We start from the raw sequence: 19,621 nt of genomic DNA, 5'->3' as shown, positions 1-19,621 counted from the left end.
GTATCCCTCTATTGTATTTTGCATGTGCCTGCACTAGTATACCTTGAATTCAAGCTATAATTACTTGGTAAAGCTAAATACAAATATGTTATGGAGAAAAAAAAATCATGCATGAACCAACTTCAACATTTTACTAACATACTTCCCAGATTTGCCAGTGTAGGAGCTAATTCATACTATAGAAAAATGCATTGGCACAGAACAGTTTGTACTTAATTGTCTGGTGCCAACTAGGTACTGCTCACACCTCAGAGTGCAGCAAAGGAAACTCCCCAGGCGGGTGAAAGTCGTCATGGAAGGTTTCATGGAGTTAGGCCAGTAATGACAGCTGAGATTTGCATAAACAGAAAGGATTAAATGCATAAACTGTGTGTGTGAGGGTGCTCTAAGCTACATGACCTTAACAAAGTGGAAGATCTATGTTTGGATTAACAAGGTGTGGTGAGTTTACAGAGGGCTTCAAAAGCCAGGCAGACATGTTCATATTCACCGAATAAGGAAATACAACAAAATGCAATTTTGAAATGACAAAGTACGAGGAGAAACACTCATTTAGAGCCAGTAAAGAAAATGTTTGTTGCTCTATGCTATATGAAGAGCAAGATTATCAATAAATCAAATCACAAGCATCCACCTGTCACACCTATTTCAGTATATACTGAATCACCTTTACATAGGTTGAATACAAATACAAATACAAATCTTTTAATCTGCTAAAATGAATGTATATATAGCCAACACTGTCTAAATGAAATTGGCCTGCTAGTGGGCAAGCATACATTTCATAATCAATTTTACATATGAGTCATCCTTAAATTAATAAGCATAGTAACTTGGCATATTACCCTTGACAATTTTTTTTTAGTTGCTCACAGAGAAAATGGCATTTAATTCACAAGGCTGAAAAGCAAACAATTTCATACTTCAAATTAACTTATCACACAAGCATCAAATATACACGTGGCTCTTCCACTAGAATTAAAACACTGAAAATATATAGCCTCAATCTTTCATTTTCTTTAAATTATTCAACTGCCTAATATCATGTCTTGCACATAAGACATCCTTAATAAATAATTACAAAATTAATAAGGAACAAATGATGATGATGAATGATGACCTCTGTCTACAAATGCCAATAACTGATCAATAATAAGGTATCTCTGGCCAAAGGAAAAACATATGTACATCAACTTATCATGTAAATCAACAAGGGCTTTTAACATAATATCCCTTACCCACTGTAATGGTTAAATTGTATGTGTCATTTTGGCTTAGCTGTGGCGCCCAGTTGTTTCATCAAACACTAATCTAGATGTTGCTGTGAAAGTATTTTTAGATGTGATTAATAAATTTAAGTCAAATGATTTAAAGTAAAGCAGATTACCTTCAATAATGTGCACAGGAAATATCATTCTCAATGGGAAAAAACTGAGAGCCTGTCCCTTATGATCAGGAAGATGACAGGGATGACCACTCTCACCACTGCTATTCAACATAGTATGGAATTCCTAGCCTCAGCAATCAAACAAAAAGCAATAAAAGGCATTCAAATTGGCAAAGAAGTCAAACTCTCCCTCTTCTCAGATGACATAATACTGTACATAGAAGACCCAAAAGACTCCACCCCAAGATTGCTACAACTCATACAGCAATTCAGTAAAGTGGCAGGATACAAAATCAATGCACAGAAATCAGTGGCATTTCTATACACTAACAATGAGACTGAAGAAAGAGAAATTAGGAGTCAATCCCATTTACAATTGCACTCAAAAGCATAAGATACCTAGGAATAAACCTAACCAAAAAGGTGAAGCATCTATACCCTAAAAACTACAGAACACTTCTGAAAGAAACTGAGGAAGACACAAAGAGATGGAAAATTATTCCATGCTCATGGATTGGGAGAATAAATATTGTGAAAATGTCTATGCCACCCAGGGCAATTTACATGTTCAATGCAATCCCTAACAAAATACCATAGACTTTCTTCAGAGAGTTGGAACAAATCATCTTAAAATTTGTATGGAATCAGGGATCCCTGGGTGGCGCAGCGGTTTAGCGCCTGCCTTTGGCCCAGGGCGCGATCCTGGAGACCCGGGATCGAATCCCACGTCGGGCTCCTGGTGCATGGAGCCTGCTTCTCCCTCTGCCTCTCTCTCTCTCTCTCTCTCTCTCTCTCTCTCTCTCTCTGTGACTATCATAAATAAATAAAAATTTAAAAAAAAAAAATTTGTATGGAATCAGAAAAGACTCTGAATAGTCAGGGGAATATTGAAAAAGAAAACCAAAGCCTGGGGCATCACAATGCCAGATTTCAAGCTGTACTACAAAGCTGTGATCATTAAGACTATACGGTACTGACACAAAAACGGACACATAGATCAAAGAAACAGAATAGAGAACCCAGAAATCATCCTCAACTCTATGGTCAACTAATATTCAACAAAGCAGGAAAGACTATTCACTGGAAAAAGGACTGTCTCTTCAATAAATGGTGCTGAGAAAACTGGGAAATTCATTCTTCTGCCACATGCAGAAGAATGAAACTAGACCATTCTCTTACACCATACCCAAAGATAAACTCAAAATGGATAAAAGATCTAAATGTGAGACAAGAATCCATCAAAATCCTAGAGGAGAACACAGGCAACACTCTTTTTGAGCTTGGCCAGTAACTTCTTGGAAGATACATCAATGAAGGCAAAGGAAACAAAAGCAAAAATGAACTACTGGGACTTCATCAGAATAAAAATCTTCTGCACAGCAAAAGAAACAGTCAACAAAACTAAAAGACAACCTACAGACTGTGAGAAGATATTTGCAAATGACATATCAAATAAAGGGCTAGTATTCAAGATTTATACAGAACTCATTAAACTCAGGGATCCCTGGGTGGCTCAGCAGTTTAATGCCTGCCTTCAGCCCAGGGCCTGATTGATCCTGGAGTCCCGGGATCAAGACCCACATTGGGCTCCCTGCATGGAGCCTGCTTCTCCCTCTGCCTCTCTCTCTCTCTCTCTCTCTCTCTCTCTCTCTCTGTCTGTGTGTGTGTGTCTCATGAATAAATAAATAAAATCTTTTAAAAAGAAAAAGAACATATTAAACTCAACATTCAAAAAACAATCCAATCATGAAATGAGAAGTCATGAACGGAAATCTCACCAAAGACGACATACACATGGCCAACAAGCACATGATAAGATGCTCCACATCACTTGCCATCAGAGAAATACAAATCAAAACCACAATGAGATACCACCTCACCCTGGTGAGAATGGTGAAAATTAACAAGACAGGAAACAACAAGATACCATCTCACACCAGTGAAAATGGTGAAAATTCACAAGACAAAATTAACAAGAGAGGATGTGGAAAAAGGGGAACCCTCTTGCACTGTTGGTGGGAATGTGTACTGGTACAGTCACTCTGGAAAACTGTGTAGAGGTTCCTCAAAGAGTTAAAAATAGAGCTACCCTACAACCAACAACTGTACTACTAGGTATTTACCCCAAGGATGCAGATGCAGTGAAATGCCAGGATACCTGCACCCCAATGTTTACAGCAGCAATGTCCACATTAGCTAAACTGTGGAAGGAGCCTCAATGTCCTTTGATAGATGAATGGATAAGGAAGATGTATATATACAAAGAGATACACACACACACACACACACACACACACACACAATGGAATATTACCCGTTAGAAACGACGAATACTCACCATTTGCTTCAATATGGGTGGAATTGGAGGGTATCATGCTGAGTAAAGTAAGTCAACTGGAGAAGGACAATCATCATATGGTTTCACTCATATGGGGAATATAAGAAAGAGTAAAAAGGATTATAAGGGAAATGAGGGAAAATGAGTGGGGAAAAATTAGAGAGACTGACAAAACATGAGAGATTCCAAACTCTGGGAAATGAATAAATGGGTAGTAGAAGGGGATGCAGGTGGGGGGATGGAGTAACTAGGTGATGGACACTGAGGAGGGCACTTGATAGGCTGAGCACTGGGTGTTATACTATATGTTGGCAAACTGAACTTCAATTAAAAAAAAAGTAAGGAAGAAAAATGATGTGCATGGGCCTCAATCAGTTGAAGGGCCTAAAAGCAACAGATGAACTTTCTTGGAGAAGAAAAAATTTCTACCTCAGACTGTAACAGAAATGTTGCTTGAGTTTCTAGACTGCCTAGCCTGCCCTACAGATTTCAGATTTGCCAGCCTCCACAATCACATGAGCCAATCCCTTAAAATAAATCTTCTTACAGATAAATGATAGATTAGATAGATAGATAGGTTCTGGTTTTTTCTTTTTTTCTTTTTTTTCTTTTTTTTTTTTTTTTTGGAAAGCACTGACTGATCAATCTCTTCATTTCAAAAAAAGAAGCTAAAAACAAGAGAAGATGAAAACCACCTGCATAATTAAAAGAAATTTATATAAGATATATCCCATTATAAGAACTTGCATTACTTTATACATGTGTACATTTGTACACACACTTAACAAAGATTGGTTCAAGTGTTTTGACTTAATGTCAAAGAATATTCTAGTAAAAATTTTTTAATTCACTAATATTTATACAGACTCTTAGAGTTTAAAATAGAATTTAAGAGTCTGTATAAATCTCACACTTGATGGGGGTGTGAACTGCTTTACCTTCTTTCATTGAAGAAGAGTGTAATCATAGCACCTTTCCCTGTCCACACTCTAAATCAGAAGCAATCATCACTTTTGGTCTCTAATGAGCCTAGTCTTGACTGCGTGCTGAGGATTCCTGGAGTTGCGCTTACACAACACAAATGATTTGCATGATTGCTAAAATTTATCCCTGTCTCCTAACAGTTTCATTATAAAACACTGAAACTGTGAGCACACATCATACTCCTCAAATAGTTTTCCTTTCAACAGATTGAAATACGTTTTTATAAAAATATTTCATCTCTACTATTACTTTAAAAATTGACTCTAGTGGCTTTTAATTCATTAAATTAATAATAATCTATTATTTAGCATAATTCTAAATATTCAGCAAAGAAATTACTAGTTTTTCAAATTATGAATTTATTTAGGACAGTTACAAAAGCTTCTGCTTTATTCATTTTTTAACATTTTTAAATCCTTTCTTTTAAATCTAAGTTATTTTGAATCTACAATATTTCTGTGAGTTCTATAACTAGAACTAGAACTAGATTCCCAAGGAGGCGGTAATTACTAAGAACTATAGCTTTTCTTTTTCTTCTTCATAATTGAAAAATTGCTGCTGACAATTGGTAGAAAATAGGAAAGAGAAACACATGATGTACAGGATAGATAGTATATATACTCCAAAAACATAAAAGGTACAACTATAAAGTGAAAATATCCTCCATGAAAAGACCACACAACCATTTCCATTTCCTAAGCTCATGCCCTTGAAATACAGGGAATTTCTGATCAAAAGAAAAAATAGTAGCTAAGCCATTTTTGAAATATTCCTATCAGGGAATATATATACAAGCACATAATTTACCAACATCATGTAACAGGGCTCAGTAAGTCATTACAAAACCAGTGACAGAGTGTCCTAATGTAAATAAAAATCTTACTGTGACAATGTAGTCTCACTTACTACCACACTGGACATTCAGAGCAATGCTATGTGTAGAGGTAGAGTAATGGAAACAAGCACACTTATTCTTTATGGCAGTCCAGGAGGTCACTAGTGTGGCTATAAGAAAGAGAAAAGAAGTCTACCGATGTCCATTCTCAGCAAGGGCCGAGGATATTATGGGTACCACTACTGGAAACTAAATTGTAAGCTTCAGGATGAGAGGGACTATGTATGTCTCATTAGCTAATATATACACAGGGCCTTAACATTTGTTTACTATATAAAAGACTTTTGTCAGCCTCGTGTGGCCTCGGATTTTCAGACGTAGCAAAATGAAGATCTAAGCTGTGGAATTTGAGAGGAGATCCCATATTCCAAAGGCCTTAGAAACTGAGTGTGGCATGGATGTTCTGGGTTCTATTTTAAGGAAGTGACAAACCAGTTTCCTTTGATGCTATCCTCTGTATCAGCCCATGCTGCTACTTCTTGCTTACTTAAACCTTGCCAATCCCCTAACAACACCTGTGGCATACATACCCATACCTCATAGACCTTTCATTTTTTTTCAAGACTTTTAGCCATTTTAAGTTACTCAGTTTCAAGTTAAGAACAAATTTCAATCTTTTGGCTTTTCATGAAAGGCCATATTCAAAGTAAGCCTGGATGTGATTTAGGATAGTGGCTAGAAAAGGGAGTAGTTCACACAGATGAAAATTCAAATCAGTCTTAAGCAGTATTAATTCATGTATCAATTGCTGAGGATCTTCATATCACTGATTTAGACCAGCTGCTTGAAAACAGAGTAAAATACAAAAGCCTCGCCCTCATTGAGCTTACGATTTAACAGCCACAAAGTAAAGCAAGTGGTGAATTATGATATTTTAAATGGAGATTTGACATCCAGAATAGGCTTCTTGCATATGATTGCAGTAGGTACACTTGAACTTACACTTGAATGGGACTTTCAAAGGCCAGCTAGAATAAATCAAATGATGACAGGTTAGTCACTCCAAGTGAATGATGTAGTGTCTGCAAAGACAGGCTCTAGGTAGGATTAGCAAAAAAAAAAAAAAAAAAAAAAAAAAAAAAAAAAAAAAAAAAAAAAAAAAAATTTGCACAATTTTGCAAGAGGGTTTCAGCAGAAGTCTAGTACCCTGGATAGCTCCCCTGCTAAAGAGGTGACTGGAGACACACCACACATAGAGCATACTGGATGGAACTGGGCTGGAGCACCTCCAAAACTTCAGAATTACCAATCTGTCCTATATTCAAATTAAAATTACTTGGCTTTTAAAATACCTCATTCATTCATGTCCTAAATAAACCTCTGGGGCTTTGTGCTTTATGTATCATCATCCAATGAACTCAGGTTCACTGCTCCTCAGAAATATCCTACCAGCAATACCTTCCTTTTCTTACTAAAGAATTAGCAACGTAGTGTCTTTATCCCTTTATCCCTTCAGTGTTCCAAGCAGCGCTTGGACCTGGGACACTCACAATTCCCTTAGGGATGCTTCACATTATACTGTTACTGTAATCATTTTAGACTATACCACTGTAGAGCCCTTTATCCTTTCAGAAGCTGCACACAGTTGATGAAGAAGCTATCTCCTCAATAACACCACATTTACTGCTTGAGTTACAATGTAGAAAATACCTCTGAAAGTTAATTTTAGCAATAATGTCGCTATAAGTTGATATGCTTGTTAGGCACAAATTTCTAATGATTTTTTAATGGTCCAACTTAGTGATATATATCTATATATAGATATAGATAGTGATCTATATTTGTAATAATGCTCCTTTAGGAGGTACATTCTAACTTTAACTCATTTATTAATGAGTATTTTTAGTGTTCCTGGGTCTTTGTGCATATGGATAGAATAATCAAAATCAAATTAACTATCCTTCACCTATCTTCCCAGTAGTTAACATCCTTTGAAAATTTAGGAATCCTGAAGGACAGACCCATCAGTTTTGTTACCCACAAAATATACTGAAACTTTACCTAAAATAAATTACTCTTATCTACATTTCTAATATTGAATTTGAACTACTTTCTCCCTTTCCCTAATTTTCTCATCTGACAGTTTTGTACAATTTGTGTGCTTTTCCCCTTCCAAGTGTTCTTGAATATCCTGGGAAACACTATGTGTTAGAAAGCATCACTCACTAAACGTATTTCATATACTCAGACTTAATGCTTTGGTAATTTGTAGATCTATGAATAAACAAAACCAACCAACCAACCAAACACAAAAATAGCTTCTAAAGGAAGAATTGCCTAAAATGTTAAAGCCTACATTTGCTTTGCTTCTGCCATATCTTTATTCATGTTTACTTGTTTGGTGTTATTTGTAAGCCTAATATAGATTTGTGATATATCGTTTGCTGCTATTGCTTAAAGCAAACAAAGCCATACATACGACAAAAAAAATTCATTAACAGAATCACAGTATTTAACCATTTCCAGGCAAGAGTTAATTGCAGTGAATGAGTAGATAAGAAACATGACATGTTGGGACACCTGGGTGGCTCAGAGGTTGAACGTCTGCCTTTGGCTCAGGCTGTGATCCCAGGGACCTGAGATCGAGTCCTGCATCAGGCTCCCCCACTGGGAGCCTGCTTCTCCCTCCGCCTGTGTCTCTCCCTCTCTCTCTGTGTCTCTCATGAATAAATAAATAAAATCTTTTAAAGAAGAAACAAAACATGACATGTTAGTCTGAATTTGGTTGATGGAGAAAGTGTATCACTAAGACTCCAAGGAGAGTTGAATAGAAGTAGTACACCTGGGTAACACTTCTTGAGCACAGAGATACTGCTAGGTTTTATTAACGAATAAGGAAAATCAGAGAACGTATCACACCATCCGCAGTATGCTTCTTCTTCAGCTGTTCTATATTCCAAACATATCATATTCAAATAAGTTTATGAAGAATGGAGAAGAGTCAGATCATATTGAAATTAACATCTGACTAGAAAAGGAAAAACAGAAACTAAAAAATGCATATGCACATTCTACACATCTTTGTATACACATATCACATCTTTGTATACACATATCAAACAAAACATGGAAGAATGTGTATTTCTTTTTTTATGGATCAAACTATCCAGGAGCTTTAGGAACCCCAGGAGATGTATTCTTTTCGAAATAGACTGACTTACGAATAAGCATTTACAAAATGTTTTTTTGTCAATGATGATGAATGAGGTAGCTCTATCACGCGACACAGCTCAGTAAAGAAGATTACAAGTAGCAAAATAAGGTAGTCTGGTGTTGATCAGAACTTGGTAATAGACTTGTACTAGAAGTGCTGGGAAGTGCTATAGAGACCCAGCTGTATATACTTCCAAGAAGTCCAACCAGCCTGAGTATCTGGGAGCATGGCAATATGCCATAAGTAGTTGGCATCATGGAGGTCCAAGAGTGAGTACTGGAAATGAAGCATATTTCTAAGAGCTGGTGATAATTAAAGACCCAGAAAAGCATATTTTGGGGATAGTCTGTTAGCACATAAAAGGACTCAGGAAATGAAGTGTTTTTAGACATAGGATCCCTATCTATAAAGAAATAAAGCAGGCTCTAGCAAAAAAAAAAAAAAAAAAGTCCTTGCTCAAATGTTAGGTGAAATGGTGACAAGTGGGCAATTTATCAAGATGCACAGAAAAATATTAGGTGAGAACTCAGTTTCAGTTACAAGAAAGAAACATTACTATAAATATTATATTAGAGCTCTACATCAAGGGTGGTTGATGCTAAATTCCAAAGGGTTGAGTGAGAAACTAGTCAATCTTCCTCCTACATAGAAGGATAAGTCTTGAATAAAGGGCATGAATGAAGTGCCAGTTAATGATTAAATTATTCCAGTGACAGAAACAAGTTTTGTCAAAAGCTACAAAATAGGCTGTAAGTAAAAAACTCAGTTAAACTATGATTTTTTTCATCTTGTTGTTGGGCATCTATATTTATTCATGTTATTGTCTGATTTGTGTAAGTTTGTACAGTCAGTATAGTAAGAAACTTTCAGAATAACTAAATTCAACTCTTTAACTGTCCATTGACTTCTACAGAATCAGCCTTTAAATATTTCCTTGCTACAAACATTTGATAATTGATTAAACTCACAATTAAATAATACGAAGATTAAAAGGCAAAAGAAATTGAGTTGCTACTACCATGTAATCATATTTCCTCATTTGAGCAAAGTAGCCAAAGCTGTGTCAACCTTTTCAAAAGATAACCTGTTATCTCCAAATATAGAGGATATCTAATGTTTGGACATTCTCTGTATAAAGGCACTCAGTCTTCACATTATACTTGTTTATATCTTAAATTTTTATTAATTGGGAGATTCTGACCAGATAGGGGTGGTCCCTATAAGAGAATAGGGGTGCATAATAATGGTATTGAAAAGTACAATAAGAAGAAGGGAGTTTCAGCCTTGTAAGAGCTCCATCACTGGTTCAATCACCCAAAAAGCAACAACGGCATCACTGAAGACGGTAGCAACAGCATAGGCAATGAACAGATAGTACTGAGCCCCGAGTTAAATCAGGAATAATGAGGAGATACACTCCTTTCGCACTCTCTGTCTACTGGTTTCATCATTTCTGCATCAATGTAATTTAAAAAAATTGGTTTAGTTTGGCAGACCATAGAACATAACCACAGTTTTCTCATCTCTAAAACATATAAAAACAACTTTATAATGTTAGAAGAAATACATGACATAATACATATAGAGTGCCTATCATGTAAGACACATTAGAGCCATTGTTGTTGTTAATGAAATCTATCTCATCATTTGCAAAATAGAAAAGAAAGTAGCATCTATATTTACATATGTCCTAGGACTCCCTGTGTTTTAAAATTTTTTTAGTATCTTTCTTTGGAAAAACATAAAACATTTTTAGGATGATGGCATACAGTTAACTAATATTTATTGGGCACCTATTGTACATTAATCCCTGATGATATAATATTGGACCCATCACATAAATACACATAAAATTAAATTAATATTTCAGTAAGTACCAGAAGGTAGGGGGGAATACAGAACTAAAACAATATATAATGGGCCAACTGATGTAGCAAAGGAGGCCAAGAAACATTTCCTTAGGGAAGGGATGATTGAGCCCATAACTGAAATAGAGAAATGGGATGACAGAAAGAGAGAGGCAGGAAGGGAGGGAGAGAGAAGAAAGGGGGATACTAAAAGAGTTACAGGATGTAAACACATTATCTTGAATCCTGAAAGATGTAGGGATGTGGTCTAAAATTTATTTTAGCACTAAGACTTTGAGAACATTCCACAAATGTGATGCTATTGTTGTGCAGCTGTCATCTTACAGAAAAAAAATGATTATTACATTCCCAGTCCAAAAATATCACAGAAGAGTCAACAAGACTATGGGATGCCTGGGTGGCTCAGCGATTGAGCGTCTGCCTTTGACTCAGGGCATGATCCTGGAGTTCTGGGGTCGAGTCCCACATCGGGCTCCCTGCATGGAGCCTGCTTCTCCCTCTGCCTATGTCTCTGCCTCTCTCTCTGTGTCTCTTGTGAATAAATAAAATCTTAAAAAAAAAAAAAAAGAGTCAACAAGACTAAACAGAAAATGGTCAAGCTTTGTATATTGTGCATATTTTTATGACTACCAATAAGGCCTAGCCTGGGGTCTTTAGGCTCCAGTTAAATTCTACACTTTTTAAATTGCTTCCCCAATCAACAGCAAATATATGTATAGGAGTTAGAAACTCACTTAATTATTTTCTTAAATACACTCATACATACATACATACATACATACATATATATATACATACATACAGTTAAGATGAAAATCTTCTGAGGTTGGAGAGTATAATACTTTCCAGATCTAAATAGTTAAACTGTAGTTATCTCTAACAACTGAAGAAAGTATTAGCTCCAAACAGGTGGAAGATACAGCCTTCAAGTTTCACTATAAAACACTCTAGGTCAGTAGTTCTCAAACTTGAGAGTGCAAAAGGGTCACATAGAGAACCCCAACCTGGAGTTCCTTATTCAGTCTGTGGTAGGATTAGCATTTTAAGTAGTTCACTGATGTTGCTGTTCAGAGAACCACATTTTGAGACCTACTGGTCTGAGTTAAGAATATGCCATTAGATGAGGATGTGGAGAAAGCGGAACCCTCTTACTGTTGGTGGGAATGCAAACCAGTGCGGCCACTCTGGAAAACAGTGTGGAGTTCCTCAAGAAGTTAAAAATAGAGCTGCCCTATGACCCAGCAACTGCACTACTAGGTATTTATCCATAGGAAACAAAAAATAGTCATCCAATGGGGTACCTGCACCCCAATGTTTATAGGTGCAATGTCCACAACAGCCAAAATATGGAAAGAGCCAGATGTCCATCAACAGATAAATGGATAAAGAAGATGTTTTATACATACACGACAGAATATTACTCAGCCATTAAGAATGAAATCTTGCCATTTGCAATGACATGGGTGGAAATAGAGGGTATTATGCTAAGGAAAATAAGTCAGAGAAAGACAAATACAAATCATGCAAATATGACTTTACTTATACGTGTAATTTAAGAAAACAGATGACCATAGGAACAGGAACAAAAAATAAGAAAAACAGGGAGGCAAACCATAAGAGACTCTTAACTATAGGAAACAAATTGAGGGTTGCTGGAAGGGAGGTGGATGGGGGCATGGAGTAACTGGGTGATGGGCATTAGGGAGGGTACTTGATGTAATGAGCACTGTTATATGCAACTGATCAATCACTAAATTTACTACCCCTGAAACTAATAATATGTTAACTAAATTGAATTTAAATAATTTTTTAAATCTAACTTATACTAATATGCTGAATTAAAAAAAAATAAAAAATTCATACTCCATACTGATCTGAGAAGGAAAGCTTTCCTTCAGAGAAGAATGCCAGCTAGTAAATGTAAAAAAGAATTATAAAATCACTGCTTTCCAACTCTGAATGTTCTATTTCAGGTCAGAATCAATAGATCCCAAAATTATTCAGTAAAAAGTTTTGGGAAATGAGATATGCACATAATTTTTTAAAAATAACTATTATACACTGTGCACTTACTATAATGAGCACTGGGTGTTATAAGTGCTGTATCACTATATTGTACACCTGAAACTAATATTACACTGTATGTTAACTAAGAGGAATTTAAATAAAACCTTAAAAAAAAAGAATTTGCCATAAGTTATTAACAAAATGCTTCCTTATAAATGGACTTTAAATTTTATATTGATATCAGAACATAGTGTTCAAAAATTTTTATCAGTTTAAGTAAAATTTTAAGAAAGTGTTTAATGCACTGTAAATATGCAAAACCAAAAATAATATTTTAAGCTAATCTAGGTAGAGGGCTAGGCATTTGGTCAAACTGTGTCTGTCAATGATCAAAGCCGAAATCGTTCTTAAAAAATTTAGTATCATACCACAGACTCTAGTAAACACTCAACCACAATCAACTTTCTTTCCTTCTTTCCTCCCTCCCTCCCTCTTTTTTGGCCATTTTATTTAGACCACATGAAAAGAGCTTAAAAAGCAATACAGTCCCTTAAAAATAAGAACTGGTAATAGTATCTCAGTAGTGTATCAACTGCAGTTTAGATTGGTCAGCTTTATATTTTTATATTATATTTAGTTTAAGCTACATATTGAAGAATGGCTCATTAGAGTGTTTTGTATCAATTTCCCCATCTTTTCTAACGGCTTCCCTCACTCAGACTTCAAGTTTTATTGTTAACTGACACTCTTGCAAAGTGAAGATAATATTTCTGATAGAAGTGTATGTCCTCAATATAAAGCAAACAGATTTTGTCACTATCCAATAGGGAAATAATGCAGAAGCTGTCAGTCATACAGGAGTGATTACATTATCAAAGTGATACACCTGTGACATATAGTCTAAAACCAAACTCAAAAGAGACCAATTAACAGATAGCCAGGTTTGTACTGTTATTATGTTGGAAATCATCCCATTCCTACATGAATATGAAACTGGTGATTTAAAAGGTTTTTTGCTTTTGTAATAATTCTTATCTATTCACTGTCAACAAATATATACATATATAAAAATATTTTAATCCACCTAATCTAAAAGTAATTCTATTCGTTATCTATTAAAAGTCATATCTAATATTTGTTCTACCTCTTTACGGTCACTATAACATACTTCTAGGATGTCACACTGAAAAGACAGGCTCAAAGACATTCAGATGTTTCCTCTTGTGTTCTTAAAATGAAGAAGTTCATTTTAAACAGTTTTATGTTTGTACAAAAACAAACATATATATATATACAAAGAAAAAATAACTGAGATCAGAATGCTTAGAGACAGCACATGCTTCTATTGTTTTTTTTATTTTTTTATTTATTTATGATAGTCACAGAGAGAGAAAGAGGCAGAGACACAGGCAGAGGGAGAAGCAGGCTCCATGCACCAGGAGCCTGATGTGGGACTCGATCCCGGGTCTCCAGGATCGCGCCCTGGGCCAAAGGCAGGCGCCAAACAGGTGCGCCACCCAGGGATCCCCTCCTATTGTTAATACCATCTATTTCCCAGAAGATAGTAAAAAAAAAAAAAATATATTTAAAATTGCTACATTTTAACAAATAAAAAAAATAAAATTGCTACATTTCTAAGTTATTTCTCATGAACCCTGCATCTTAGCTCCATATTCATGAAAAAAATGCAATGCATGCTAATAACTTTAAAATAAAAATATTACAGAAAATGTTATTTAATGGATTATACATTTTATACACAGAATAAAATATTAAGCATTCAGTGAGTGCTGGCTATTAATATAGATAGATATTCTCTTACATATCTCATTCTTTTTTCCTTTAGAACAAGTCTAAGGAGTGTTGCTTTAGGATGTTACCTCAAACCCCTCACTATAAACAGGTTATATCTGCCATCTTGTTACCAAGTTTAACATTTTTGTGTGATGTGGTATTTTAAATATTTAAAGTATTCTCTACAAATACATGTCGAGCATTTTGTTCACTAAAAGGTAATATGAAATCAAAGATTTGACTTCTTAGGTACAGAAACTCAATTTCAAAAATTGAGTGTACAATTTGGCATTTGGTCAAACTGTGTACAAAATGTCGTGCATTAAAACCAACTCAACCTGCCCTTTACCCAAGTTCAACTGCTTTGCAATATCTAAATCTATTTCAAACAAACTTATTTCCCCTTATATCTTTCATTATTTTCTATAATTCCAGGAGACTTGCATCTTATAGCTCATATTTTCATCCACAAGCGATTAATCCTATTTATTCTTCAAGATCAAGACCAAGCAAGTCTTATCTACCCCTGAAGCCTTTCAGACAAAAATCAGAATGAAATGTTATTGTTATGCTCTGAATTCCTACAGTCCTTGTTAGGCATGCAATCTCTTATTGTGACGGATTGTTAACCCTGTTCAACCACCGTGCATCGGATTCATCCCAACTGGAGGGTAAGCTCCTGAAGAGCAGGAGCAAGGAAGTCTTATGCCTACCTAGATAGTAGATGCACATGACAGGCCCTTTATCATGACTACTATGTCAAGTAATAAAATGCAATAAACAATTGCGTAACTATAGAATATAGTAAGTTTTTCATTTTCTACTTTGTGAGTCTGATGTAAATTAATATACCATAGTATAAATGATACATTTTAAATAAACAGTTACCGACTCTCTAACAGTGCCAAAAAACAAAATATTCGTAGATGCAACCTCTTAATGACTGCAGTCATACAACTCATCAAGTACATTTTTAAATTGCCCATTAGGGATCCCTGGGTGGCGCAGCGGTTTGGCGCCTGCCTTTGGCCCAGGGCGCGATCCTGGAGACCCGGGATCGAATCCCACGTCGGGCTCTCGGTGCATGGAGCCTGCTTCTCCCTCTGCCTGTGTCTCTGCCTCTCTCTCTCTCCTCTCTGTGTATTCTCATGAATAAATAAATAAAATCTTAAAAAAAAAAAAAAAAATTGCCCATTAGACCTACATTCCAATGATTCAGGAAAGTTAAGGTAGCAAACTTCAGAGTGGAGCTCTCAGTCTAAGTCCTAAAGTAAAATATAAAACTGCATGTGATCCAATGTTGAAAGTGCATCTTATTTATTTTATTTTCTTAAGCAATCTCTACACCCAACATGGGGCTGGAACTCACAATCCTGGTATGAAAAGTCACACACTACTGACTGACACAGCTGGCACTGGGGAAAATGGATTTTAAACCAGTATGAACCTAACAAAAATCAAAATAACAAATCCTTAACTGTACTGGTCTTCAAAACGAACAAGACTGTTAAGGAAAGCTACTTTCACACTGAAAACACCAACTACCAACAGTTGGCATGTGTTAGTCAAAATACAGAGCTTCTTAATTAACATCAAATGAAGACAAATCATTCCGACAATAGGTTGACCACTTCTCTTTCTTCTTCGTGAAATTAATGAAGGGACAGTTGGAATTTCAATGCTTTAACAATGCTGTGCTTGGCAGGCGCTTAGAGACATTCCAATTTAAAATAATAAAAATTGGGGATCCCTGGGTGGCTCAGCAGTTGAGCGCCTGCCTTTGGCCCAGGGCGTGATCCTGGAGTCCTGGGATCAAGTCCCGCATGGGGCTCCCTGCATGGAGCCTGCTTCTCCCTATGCCTGTGTCTCTGCCTCTCTCTCTCTCTGTCCCTCATGAATAAATAAATAAAATCTTTTAAAAAAATAAAATAAAATAATAAAGATAATGCCCTATTCTCTCAGTGGTAACCCATACGTAGGTTCTATAAAAGCTCAGGCTACTACTTCTAAGAACAAACATAAATTTGCTAAAGCGTAATTGGTAGACACTGTCCCCAAGTCCTCCCTAAGCTTCAAGTTACATCTTTGGAATTTGTACCTGTTATAAAGCAAATAGAAAAAGAAACCGAAAGAAATTGTGTTGCAGCCTAGATTAAATAGTATTTCAGCTCTTTTCTTCATAGTTCTTAATCAGTACTAATCATGTACACTCACCTAGATGTCTGCTTCTCTTTCCTCCTCAAGGCTTTTAATAAAACCAGCTTTACAGTGAAATGTGTGTGTATTATTTTTAATAGCCTTCCTTGGGGTTAGGGATATGTGTTCCATTTCAGTGGGAAGGTATTCAACTGTAAAGATATGAAAAATGAAAGCTGTTGAAACCAAGTCGGTACTTTGTGTCTTGTGGGTCCTATTGATGGCCTTAAGAGGTAAGAGAAGTGGGGACCAAATACATAAAACACATTAAAGGCAAGATCCGTGCCTCCTAAGAAACATTTTTTTTTTTCTACCTGTAAAAAGGCGAGTGATTCCTGACTTCGTTGCCTATTCCAGGTCCCACGGGGGCGGGGGCCGGAGTGGGGAGTGGGGGGGGGGAGGGGGATGTGCAGAATCGCTTCTAATTCTGAGAAAGATGAGGCGAAATGGAAGAGAGGAAGAGAGAAACGAAAGAGGGAGGACGAAAAGGAGAGAAGCCCGGTAATCCACTGAAGGAAACCCCGAGAAATTTCACAACTCTTTGCCATAAATAGCCTTTCTTCTCACTCTGGATACCTCCTCCTTTACATCAGCAAGCTCAGCCTCCACGCGCGGAGACGCACCATTCACAAATCCCTCCGTCGCCCCCTCGCGCAACCCTGCCCCTCGACGGCCCCGCCGGTGCGAGTCCCTGGGACACGAGCCAAAAGCCGAGCGGGCCCACGGGTTTCACCTCAAGGCTGATTACCTCGCCAGGTGAGCCAAAGCACTGATTAGTCGTGCACGCCCGCACACACGCGCGCGCACACACACCCCTCCCCGGAGCCCCGGACGCGCCACCACAAAGCAATTTGTTCACACTAAGTCGCTGCTGCTGCTGCCGCCGCTGGGGAGGGTTTCGCCTCCAATCCAGGAAGCCGGCGCCCGAGGAGAGGCAGGCGGGGGCGAGAGGCGGTCCCGGCTCGGGCACTGCGGCTCCGCCGGGAGCCCCGGGCTCCCCGCCCCCTCCCCGCTCCGTGGCGTCGCCCCCGCCGCGGCGCCCGCAGCCCCCGGCGCCAGCTCGGGCCGACGGTCCCTACCTGCGGGAGCCCAGCGGCCCGGAGCCCGCGCCAACTCTCGCATCGCCCTGGAGCGGCGGCCGCGGCCACCCGGAGTCGAGCGCCCCGGTGCGCGGAGGAAGAGGCCACGCAGCGCGCGGGGAGTCGCGGGCCGGCGGCGAGCGGACGAGCGAGCGAGCGCCCCCCCCTCCCCCGCCTGCCTGCAAGGCCAGGTCTCCGCGCCGCGCCAGCCGGGCCCGCCGCGCGCGCCCCGGGCCTGGGCGGGGGCTGCTCCGGGGCGGCCCGGGCGCGGCGCGGTCACCTGCCGGGCAGTCGCCCCGCGTCCGCCCGGGTCTGGCGCCGGCGCGGCGGCGGCGACGCAACGCGCGAACCCCGGGGCGCGGCTGGGGGCAGCGGGGGGCACCGGGGGGCACCGGGGGCGTTTACTACCTTGAAGGGCTCCGCGCCGCTTGTTAAGGCTTCTCCCGGGCACTCAGAAATGTATGTCTTCGGGGCTCGGGGGTGTCTTTCCTGGTCCCCTCCTCCGCCCTCCCTCCCCTTCTCGGCCGTTGGGCTCCTTCTCTCCACTCCCAGTTGCAGAGTCGAGCTGCGTTTTTTAATGATCCTCCTCCTCCTCCTGCAGCCTGCGCCCGCAGCGCCGCTCTGCCTGAGCCACCGCTTCCCCGGCAGTCATGTTGAGAGAGAGAGAGAGGGACACGGATTGGCAGTCGGTCGGCGACTGTCTGTGGGGAGAGAGAGCGGAGCAGAGCAAGAGGAGGGCAGGGGAGGGACGTGGGGAGGCGCTTGCAAGTGTGTGAGTGCGCGGAGTGTGACTGCGCGGGGAGCGCCGAGGCCCCGGGCGCCAGGCCGCGCTCCCCGACTGCGGAGGGGGCGGCGGCGAGCTCGGCCTTTATAGGGAGGGGGCGGGGCGGGGCTTGGAGGGCGGCGCCCAGCCTACCGGGGCCGCCGCCTGCCGCGCACGCAGCCTCAGGCATTGGCGCGCGCACACCCGCCGCGGGCCCGTGGCTGAGTTTTCGTTTTAGGGGCGGCCGTTTCCGACCGCGCTGCCTCGGCCTGCCCCTTAGCCCAGCCCTGTGCGGTGTGTGGAGTCCAAGTGCCTTGAGCGTCCAAAACAAGCAGGGGAGGCCAAAGCAATGCGAAGGGGCCTCAAGGATGCTGAAAATGCAGTGTCTTTTTCTCTCCAAACCACCAATGCTACCTTCTTTCTCTTCCACCTCTCATTGTGAGGTTCTCTCACCCTTTCTCCTTCTCACCCAACCTATTCCTCTATGGACAGGTCTCCTCCCTCCATGGCAGCAAGGAAAGAAGCCCGCCTTCTAAGCAACTCACACTTCCCAGGAACCGTTGGCGGCAGTGGGTTCCTCCGTAGGATAATGGGAGCGTTAGAACTGTGACCTGGAGAGGAACTTCTGTTCCTACACCTAAATTCCTCGACCACACGGTGATTACAAGCAGAACCAGCTACCATTTTGATATCATCCGACTGATGGCCCCTGGAGAAAATTTTCCAACTTAGAGATGGGGAAGACTTCAGAGGCATGGTGCTGTTGCTTCCCTGATGTATTTATCCTGATTCTCTCTCTGCCATTGTATTGCCTCGTTTCCTTTCGGGTTTGCACTGGGTCCTGAAGTCTTTCCCATCCATCCCCTTCTTTATCTCCACTCTAATATATTTATGTCTATCAGGCAATACAGCAGATGGAGTGCATTTAACTGTGTGTGTGGAGTGTGTGTGTGTGTCTGTGTGTGTAGGAAACATTTTTTAACCCATTCTGGTGCCATCTAGGATCATTTTTGTTTGTTTGCTTGTTTGCTTGTTTATTCATGAGAGACACAGAGAGGCAGAGACATAGGCAGAGAAGTAGGCTCCATGCAGGGAGCCCAATGTGGGACTTGATCCCAGGACTCCAGGATCAGACCCTGGGCTGAAGGCAGGTGTT

The 19,621-nt window shown here is 39.7% G+C and overlaps 1 protein-coding gene and 1 long non-coding RNA gene across 13 annotated transcripts in view; one reads left to right on the top strand and one right to left on the bottom strand.

Annotated features, from left to right (window-relative positions):
- Positions 1–18,531, bottom strand: part of CCSER1 (coiled-coil serine rich protein 1) — a 1,367,203-nt gene extending 1,348,672 nt beyond the window's left edge. For 4 of the 6 annotated variants that reach the window (XM_072810583.1, XM_072810587.1, XM_072810586.1 and 1 more), the window contains exon 1: positions 18,111–18,531. The gene's annotated coding sequence lies outside the window, so the exon portion shown is untranslated. Of the gene's footprint in view, positions 1–16,641; positions 16,776–17,702; positions 17,831–18,110 lie in introns of those variants that run through there. The other 2 variants (XM_072810584.1, XM_072810585.1) reach the window with 2 other exon arrangements.
- Positions 18,532–18,659: 128 nt separating this feature from the next.
- The window catches only part of LOC140623860 (uncharacterized), a 33,012-nt gene continuing 32,050 nt past the window's right edge, over positions 18,660–19,621 (top strand). For all 7 annotated transcript variants that reach the window (XR_012023396.1, XR_012023393.1, XR_012023390.1 and 4 more), the window contains exon 1: positions 18,660–19,122. This is a non-coding gene — a long non-coding RNA (uncharacterized lncRNA). The remainder of the gene's footprint in view (positions 19,123–19,621) is intronic.

The sequence above is a fragment of the Canis lupus genome, chromosome 33 (assembly GCF_048164855.1).
Source record: "Canis lupus baileyi chromosome 33, mCanLup2.hap1, whole genome shotgun sequence".
In the NCBI taxonomy this organism is placed as follows: Eukaryota; Metazoa; Chordata; class Mammalia; order Carnivora; family Canidae; genus Canis; species Canis lupus.
This window is presented reverse-complemented; position numbering and strand designations above follow the sequence as displayed.